This window comes from Apodemus sylvaticus, chromosome 14 (assembly GCF_947179515.1).
Source record: "Apodemus sylvaticus chromosome 14, mApoSyl1.1, whole genome shotgun sequence".
In the NCBI taxonomy this organism is placed as follows: Eukaryota; Metazoa; Chordata; class Mammalia; order Rodentia; family Muridae; genus Apodemus; species Apodemus sylvaticus.
In genome coordinates, this window is record NC_067485.1 from 73,582,769 (window position 1) to 73,591,963 (window position 9,195).

Below are 9,195 nucleotides of genomic sequence, written 5' to 3' on the forward strand. Positions count from 1 at the left end.
GCACAGTGCCATATCCTGGGGCAGCAGCCATCTTCTCCTCAGACCCAGCATGATTCTGCAAGTGATTATAAGGACTTCTCTGGATCACCTTGCAGAACCAAAGCTGAAAGTGATAACCTATATCTGTATTTACATATATCAGTATATACATATATACATACAGATATATGTAACGATTACATACAGTTATAATTACATATACTTTCCCCTCGCCCCCAGTGTGTCTCCCTTCATAGTCTAGGATGACTTGGCTATGAAGTTTGCTGACCTGGAACTTGTAGCAATCCTCCTGTCTCAGCCTTCCAGATGCTTACTCAACATATTCCCAGCCAAGTCTGTTGGGGCTGCTGGAGCTTTGGGAGTTGTGGCTGCTACTTCTGCTTTGGTCTTTTCTTCCTCTTCACCTCCTTTCTTCCTCCTTCCCTCCCCCTCCTCCTCCATTTTCTTCTTCGACAAAGTCCCATTGTACAGCCTAGGCTGGCTTGAAACTTGCGATGTAGACTGGGTAGCCTAGAACTCACAGAGCTCTGCCTGCCTCTGCTACCCTCCTATCCCCAGTCCTGGGGTTAAAGGTCTTTGACACCATGCTCTGCTTTATATTAATTCATTCATTCAAGAGCTGCTTCAGAACCCTTGGAGGTAAAGTGTTCTATAATCTACATACATATGATTCCTTTAAAATCCCTGAAATTCGTGGTTCTGAAAACACCTACTACCTGAGGATGGTTAAAAGTTCCTGGAATGAGTCATGCTGTACAAGTTAAAAATTACATGTCACCATTGTTCAGGACTGAACTCTTGAGCTTGATCCTAACGTGTCAGGCTGAAGATATAGTGGAGCTGCTCAGTGTCTGTTACTTTCCTATCCCTGTGATAACGTGAAATGACTCCATTTTGTGTTTGCCTAGACATTTTCAACCCTCAGCCATAATCCTCTGAATGGTCAAATCTGCCTTGGCAACACACTTGAGATTTACCATGCCCTGGACTATGGTCTGGAAGTATTAACTGAAATAATTAAAGCAAACAAAAATAGCTAAAAGAAGATCTATGTCAAATACAGTTGTCATGTTATGTCTGAGATAATTACCATGGTCTACCAGCAAGGAACATTTCAAGGATATTCTAGTTCTCATGCAACTTTGATATAAATCATGGTCTTTGTGGGTATTTCCCTTTAAAAACACTGTGCCTTTCAGCTTTGGTCCTAAGACAGTTTAGAGAGGCAGGAGCATGCTCTTGGTCTGGGGCATTAATAAAATGATCAAACAGTTTAGTTAGCTTAATCAGCATGGTTTTCAATAACTGTCTCTTATAGATCATTCCAAAATGTCAGGACTAAGGTAATATACAGAAGAAATGCTTGAGAGCCCATCATCATGGCAAAGCACTCAACTGAGAACATGCCTCCCTAAGATCCAGCTGTTAGGCATTTTCATGATTAGTGATTGATGGGGATGGACCAGCCTGTGGTGAGTGGACCATCCCTGGGTTGGTGGTTCTGGGTTCTATAGGAAAGTAGGCTGAGCAAGTCATGAGGGGCAAGTCAGTAAGAAGCACTCCTCCATGGCACCTTCTGTGTCAACTCCTGCCTCCAGTTCCTGCCCTCCTTGAGTTCCTGTCCTGACTTCCTTGAGTGATGGGCTATAACATGAAGTGTAAGCCAAATAAATCTTTTCCTCCCCAACTTTCTTTCTGTCATTGCAGCAATAGTATTGCAGCATAACAAAGACACCAAGGAACAGCATTCAAGAAGGTTGATTTCCCCTCAAGCCATGCTAAATACATGGGAGGAATAATTATCCCACGAATGAGATAATCTGCTTTTATTTCCCAGAATCCCTGTTCTCTGTGCAGTTACTTGTGGAGTGTAAAGTTAGAATTCAGTGGTTCCTCAGGCCACAGTGTCTGCAGTGTGTCCTTCTCTTGCAGATATGAACAGGCACCCTACTGAGACACTATTACTGTAGTCAACAAGCTCTTAGATGTCAGGATCTCTCACCTGGGGAAGTAAGTTTACTTCAGCAGTGATGTTGGTGGTTATACATCCTCCCTCCACAAGCCCCTGCTTCCTGTCTCCTTCCTGTCTCCTTTCAGACTGTCATGAAAGCACCTTCATCTTCAGGAAGGTATCAACAAAGACTCCACTTCTGCCACATGGGCCTTGCCATGCTGTCTGTCTTTGCCTTGACTCTCCTCAAACTGAGGATTTCTTTCTTCCTTTTCTCCATTGTTCTCTCTCACAGGCGGGGTGTGGTGATTTGATAGGAATGGCCACCATAGACTCATCTGCTTGAATGCTTGATGAGTAACCTTGCTGGAGTAGGTGTGGCCTTGTTGGAGGAAGGCCTGTGAAACACAGTCTCCTGCAGCCGGTGATCAAGATGAAGAACTCTCAGCTCCTCCAGCACTGTGCCTGCCTGGATGCTGCTATGCTTCCTGCCATGAAGATAATGGACTGAACCTTTGAAACTGTAAGCCAGCCCCAATGAAATGTTTACCTTTAGAAGAGTTGCTGTGGTCATGGTGTCTCTTCACAGCAATGAAATCTTAACTGAATCACTGGGGAGATTTACATCTTGTCTCCCCTGGGGTTTTTCTTTTAAACTCTAATAAAATTCTTCTCAAGCTTTCTTCTGGGTCCATTCTTAAATTCTTTTATTAGCAAGATTATGAAAACCAAGAGGATAATCTCAGTTTCCCCAGTAACGTGTAGCATGCAAGGTGGGGCTCCACAAATGTCCAATAACATTATAATCACAGAACAAAAGAAAATCACAAGTGAATTAATTATTGATTCTGTTAGTAGGGACTTTGGAGAGGTGAGCTACATACAGCAATGTGGGAGGAAATCTCTTTGATGTATTTCAGATATCATTTAATTCTGAGTTTTCAGATTGGTTGAGCCTAGAGGCATGCTAAGCTTAGCCCTGTAGTTGAAAAATTATTATAATAGAATATAGGCCAGATACAAGAGTTAAGGCAAATGGCAACGGTCTGGTAGCCCAAGGTCACCCTTGTCACATATTATTTCACCTCTTGGTCGTTAGATTCTGACTCTAGCATCCACTGGGTGCTAATCTCACCAGCTGAGCATAAGATCACTACTACATTGCCAAATTTGAAGCAAGTTTTAATTAAATACTCATCAGGAAGATGGACTCTAGTCAGCTCCACTCCCAGGTTCCCAGGAAATGACTTTAAGCCACATTTTGCAGCCTCTCCTGAAACTTAAACAGGTTAGCATTTGGTCCAGCAATTCTGCTTGTAGGTACTTCTAAAGAAAGTGAAAAGAGGGACTTAAACAAGTGTCTCTGTGTATATGTCTCTGGTTGGTAGTTCTCTTTTCTCTAGAAATGCTATATGGTGGTAATCATCTCTGTTTGAGAAGTGAGGGGTATAGCTCCAGTAACATTAGTGTCTTAGTTGGAGTTTTACTGCCATGAATAGACATCATGATCAAGACAATTCTTATAAAGGATAGCATTTAATTGAGGCAGGCTTACAGTTTCAGAGGTTCAGTCCATTATCATCAAGGTGGGAGCATGGTAGCATCCAGACAGGCATAGTACAGGAGTTGAGAGTTGAACAACTTCATCTGAAGGTTGTTAGTGGCATACTGGCTCCCAGGCAGCTAGGATGAGGTCTTAAAGCCCACACCCACAGTGACACACCTACTCCAACAAAGCCACACCTCCTAATAGTGTCACTCCCTGGGATGAGCATATACAAACCATCACAATTAGTAAAAGGCTCTGAGTAAGGATTCAACTTGTAGCTCAGGCAAACATACCAAGACTGGATTCCTGAAAAGCCAGATCCCAGTAGGATTTGGTCTTTTAGATGTTAGATCCGCACTCTGTAAATATTAGTATCAGGATCTTATGGGGTGCTGGGTCCCCCACAGCCTAGTGTGTTTGATTACTTTGTCCCCAGCTGCTGCTGGTATTGAGAGGTTCCAGGACCTTTGGGATGCAGTGGGTTGCTCTGATGGTGCTTGTATTCAAATGCTGAACTCTGTACCCCAAAATATGGTTACACCAGGACAAGCATATATTTAAGAGAACCAGCTTTTCTTGTTCAAACCTTGTTCCTTAATTTAAAACTAGTTGAACAAAAATGGCTACAACCAATTATTGGAGGCAATAGTGATAGGTAGGTTGTCAGTTACCTGGTTGGGGGCTGCAGCTAGAGAGGAGAGAGGAAAAAGGAGAGAGGAGAGGGCAGAGGGGAAAGGAGAAAGGGGAGAGCGGAGAGGGGAGAGAGGAGAAAGAAGGTTGCAGAAGAGAGTTTTGTGTTTGTCATTTTGAGTAAGAGATTTATTAAAAGAGCCACTGACATTAAAGACAGACAAACAGATGGCTAATACTCTGAGAAGAGTTTAGACCCAGGATGCAAAGTAGGGTTTGGTGTAGCAATGGACTACTCAGGTCCTGAAGATCGTGGGTTAGTTTGAGGCCAGGCACGTCTCCTTTGGGGGCACTCATATGGGTGGGACTTAAGTTGCTCCTGGTGGCCCTTTGAAATCCAGGTACTGGACATCCTGAGGTATGTAAATTTCCCTGGGGGAAGTGAGAATAGCCCCCATATTCTCCTGTAATCCAGGGACCCAGGGAGTCTGTTTAAGGGTTAAAGATTTTCTGCTGGGCTCATAGCAGTAGAATTTACTGTTTTCATTTATAGAAAAAAGAGGCTGCAATGCATGTGACCTGAGAGGGAGGATGTATTTATTTGGGTATGTGTGTGTATCTCTGTGTGACTGTGTGTATGTATGCATGAGTATATATGTGTTTATGTGTTTATATTTGTATATATGTGTTTATGTATGTGTATGTGTGTATGTGTTATATGTGTGTATGTGTGTATATATGTGTTTATGTCTCTGTGTGTATATGTATATGTGTGTGCATATGTGTATGTGTATATATGTGTGTATGTGTATAAATGTGTATGTGTATGTGTTTGTATATGTGCGTATATGTGTGTATGTCTGTGTGTATATGGATATATTTGTGTGTATGTGTATATGTGGTATAAGTGTGTGTATATATGTGTGAATGTGTATATGTGTATGTGTGTATATGTGGTGTATTTGTATATGTCTGTGTGTGTGTATGTGTGTGTATGTGTATGTGGTGTGTGTCTTCTGAGAGAGAGGGCACTGTGATTCTCCATGCTGGAGTCAGGCTTTATACTATAATTGAAGCTTTAGATCACTCAGCATTCCTGAAATACTTGGTCCCATCCAAGTAGTTGATTACCCAGTTTGGATTGATTCTTACTTGAGGGAGAAGTGGTCTTTGTATTTTTTGAGCAAGCTTCTGGGATACCGTGATTGTATAGGGTTTAGGGGTTCTCTTCTAGGACACTTAGGGTGTTATGTCTCCTACCGGGGCCAGAAAGATGACTCAGGTTCCATTCTTCTGACCAGCAGTCAGAGAAGACCACTCACTGCCCCAGTGCTCTGAGGGAGGAGCCCAGGCTCAAAGTCTTCCAAGTTCATGGATATCTAATTAATTACATAACAGAGTGGCAGTTCTGGTGGTCCACATCTTTTGTTCTAGGACTTGGGAGAGGCCAGGGCAGGAAGATTTGGGATTCAGGTTAGCCTAGAATGCTTAGTGAGATTGTGCATCAAAAGAGAAAGAATGAAGGAGTGAAGGGGAGTACTATGGATGTCTTAGATGTCAGCCTACCTAAGCTCTTGTGAACCCAGGAAGAAGAGATGACCTTGGGCCTTGGCTCCTTCATCAGTGATGTATATAGGTCCTAGTACAGGTGAGCTCTTTGTCTCCTCCGATCTTTAGGGCTACAGGACAGGAGGATGTTTCTTTCTTCTAAGTCCTATTGTTACACTGTACATAGCCCACCTCTGTCTTATTAAACTTTGCAACTAAATTCTATGGAGTTTTAGGGCAAAAACCTCCAGCTAGGTTTGGCTGCCATCCCACAATGCCAATTATAGAGATGACTGGAGATAGAGAGATGGCTCAGTGGGTAAAGTGCTTGCTATGCAAACAAGAGAACCTGAGGTTGAGTCTCTAGAACCCATGTAAAGCTCACATCTGGAACGCTAGTGCTCCCATGTTGAGATGGGAGGTAGCACAGGAGAATCCTTGGAATCTCTCTGTCCAGCTAATCTGATAGACAAGCAGGGCGAAGGACAGAGACCCTGTCTCAAACAAGGTTTTAGGCAAGGACTGATACCTGGGGTTGTCCTCTAACTATTACATGTGTTTGTGGCACACATACATCTGATCTCCCTCCCTCCCTTCCTCCCTTTTTCCTTTCTCCTCCTTTCCTCCTTTCTCTTTTCCTCCTTCTGTCTCTTCTCTCTCTCTCACTCTCTCAATCAACAGGCAGTGTCTGGTCTTCCATAGTGTCTCCTTGGATGCTTCCTTCCTTCCTTCCTTGTTCCTTTCTTCCTTCCTTCCTCCCCCCTCTCTTCTTTCCTTTCATCTCTCCCACACTCCCTTTCTCCCTCCCTCCCTGCCTCCTTTCTTCCTTCTCTCCTTCCCTCCCTCCCTCCTTCCTTCTTTCTTTCTTTCCTTCTGTTCTCTTTCTCTCTATATCCCTCTCCCTCCTTCCTCTCTTTTCTTTCTTCCTGAATGGGGACTTACTATGTAGCCCAGGCTTGCCTTAAATTCAAGATCCCCCTGCTTCAGCCAAGTGTTAGAATTACAGATGCCTGACAACACACCCTGCTATTAGCCCCATACAACTAAAGGCATGACCCTTTGGGGACATCAGCATCTGAAATCTATCTTACCTCTTTTTTAAGTTTCACACTGGTGTGCCCACCAGCTTTCCTGGTGTCGCCCCTATAACAAATCACAGATTGCTCAAATATTGCTGTACAAAAGATCTCTGGTTATATCCGGCTGTCCATCCTGTCTCTTTCTGTTTGTCTCTTTGTCTCTTTCTCTGCCATAGTCTTATGTAGCCAAGGCTGCCCTCAAATTTGCTGTGTAGCCTAGGATGACCTTGAATTTATAATCATCCTCCTCCACTTCCCAGGGGCTGTGATTACAAGTCTACACAATCACAAGCTGTTTATGAGGTGCTGAGAATCAAACCCAGTGCTTTTTGCATTCTAGGAAGAGTTTAGTCCAGTATGTGGCACAAAAGGTCTGTGTAAAAAATGTTACTCCTATTCCATATTTTGGGCTATATGCAAAGATACATATTGTGTCTGATAAATTTTCAATGATCAAAAACCCTTATAGCAAATAGTTAATCCAACAGTGGTTATCTGTGAATGGAAGGTTCAAGAATCTGGCAGTTGCTCAGTCCACAAGGCTGGATGTCTCCACTTCCTTTTTCCATATCTGTATGTAGACTTCCAGCAGAAAGTGCTGCCCAGATTAAAGGTGGGTCTTCCTGCCTCATGGACTGGATTAAAGGCATGCATCTTCCCATCTCAGAGATCCAGACTCTAAAGGGACCTATCTGCTTCACGTTAAGCAAAAGTCCCTGCCAGGTGTGCCCTCCAGTTTAGGATTTTAGTTAATTCCAGATGTAATCAAGTTGACAATCAAGAATCACCATTACTAGTACTGACTATGGAACTTCTTGCCAGGCAGATGTCCTGGAATGTTCTCCCACTGTATATCACACTGTCTTAATCTGATGCAGCATAGTAAGGTCTGTGAACCAGCGAGGTAGAAAATACAGAGAAGTGTGAGTCAGGCCTTGTTCTAAGTGGAGAATGAGCCAGGACATCCATGCTTCCAGTTTCTAGGGAGATGAGGAAGGTTGCAGTAAGCAGGACAGAGCAGCAAGCAGCAGGTCAGACACTTACACCATCCAGAACTCACTGGATGGAACCAGACTGCTGGGATGTCTGACCCGTAAAGAATGTCTGTCCCAGGCAGAACATCTCCTGGGTTAGACTCCCAGTTAGCCATTCCCACCACAGACATTCAGGTCTTCAGGAAGGTGTCTGGGAGTGAGTTACCTCCTCAATGTGTTCAGGAACATAGTGTTTATTCTGTAAGAATGAACTTGATTGTTCTCAGGGATGTGACATTTCTATTTGTGGGCTGCTTTGCTGTTCTCATATCCATTTCTCACAAAGCCAGGGGTGGGGAAAGCCCATTCCAGGACCAAGATCTTGGAGGATGCTCTAAGATATGACTGAGTCTAAAGTTGGGGGAAATCCTACTTACAGATCCATCTTCTTAGTGAACTTAAAAAACACATGGTGCTTTACTGGTGTAATGTATAGGACACGTGTGTTAGGCTTCTACAACAAAATGGGCCAATAGGAGAGAGGGGTAAGGATGGACAGAGTGAGGGAAGGAACAAGGAGGGGAGGGAGATAGAGAGAGAGAGGACAATGCAGGAATGTCTATGGTTTATATGAGGTCATCAGGCTGGAATTTCAGGTAAGATTTACTATTGATAGCTAGACTCCAAATCCCACAGGTGAGAAACTGAGGCTGGGTTTCTCTAATGATACCTGGTTGAAAAAAGAAATTCCTTCTATCCTGGGAAACTGCAAATGAAAGGACCCACCCACAATATAGAGAGTCATCTGCTTGACAGAGAACACCAGTCACATCTAGAACGGGTCTCCATGAAAACATATTTGCCTAAATGCTGGGCATCCTAGCCTGGCCAAGTCAGTGCACACAGTTAGCTGTCACACTGGGAAAAACCAATCAGTTTTCAAAGGTTATTGAGGGCTTAAGTGGCTGAGGCAGGAGGAGCAAGTCTGAGGTCAACCTGGGTTACCTGGCAAGACAGTTATTATTTTTTTAATTTGAAGAATTTTTTTTAAAAAATTTGAAAAGGCATATGGAGCAGTTGGTGTTTCTCCAACCTCAGCCTGTTTCCGAGGATGTATCAGCACGACCATGCTCCCGCCTTCCTCCCTTCACAGCGCTTGCTAATTCATGCTTCTGTCTTCTTGGTGGGGATTCCTCTCAGTTTCATCAGAATCCATAGAGGCAGGAAGAAGTTCCCTGTTTATAATGTTCTGTATTGCTGGGCAGTGATGGCACATGCCTTTATCCCAGCACTTGGGAGGTAGAGGCAGGCAGATTTCTGAGTTCAAGGCTAGCCTGGTCTACAGAGTGATTTCCAGAACTGAAGCACTACACAGAGAAACCCTGTCTTGAAAAACAAAACAAAAGAATGTTTTGTATTTGTTTCAAGACTGGCCATAAACCCTCTACTCTCCTGCCTCATCTA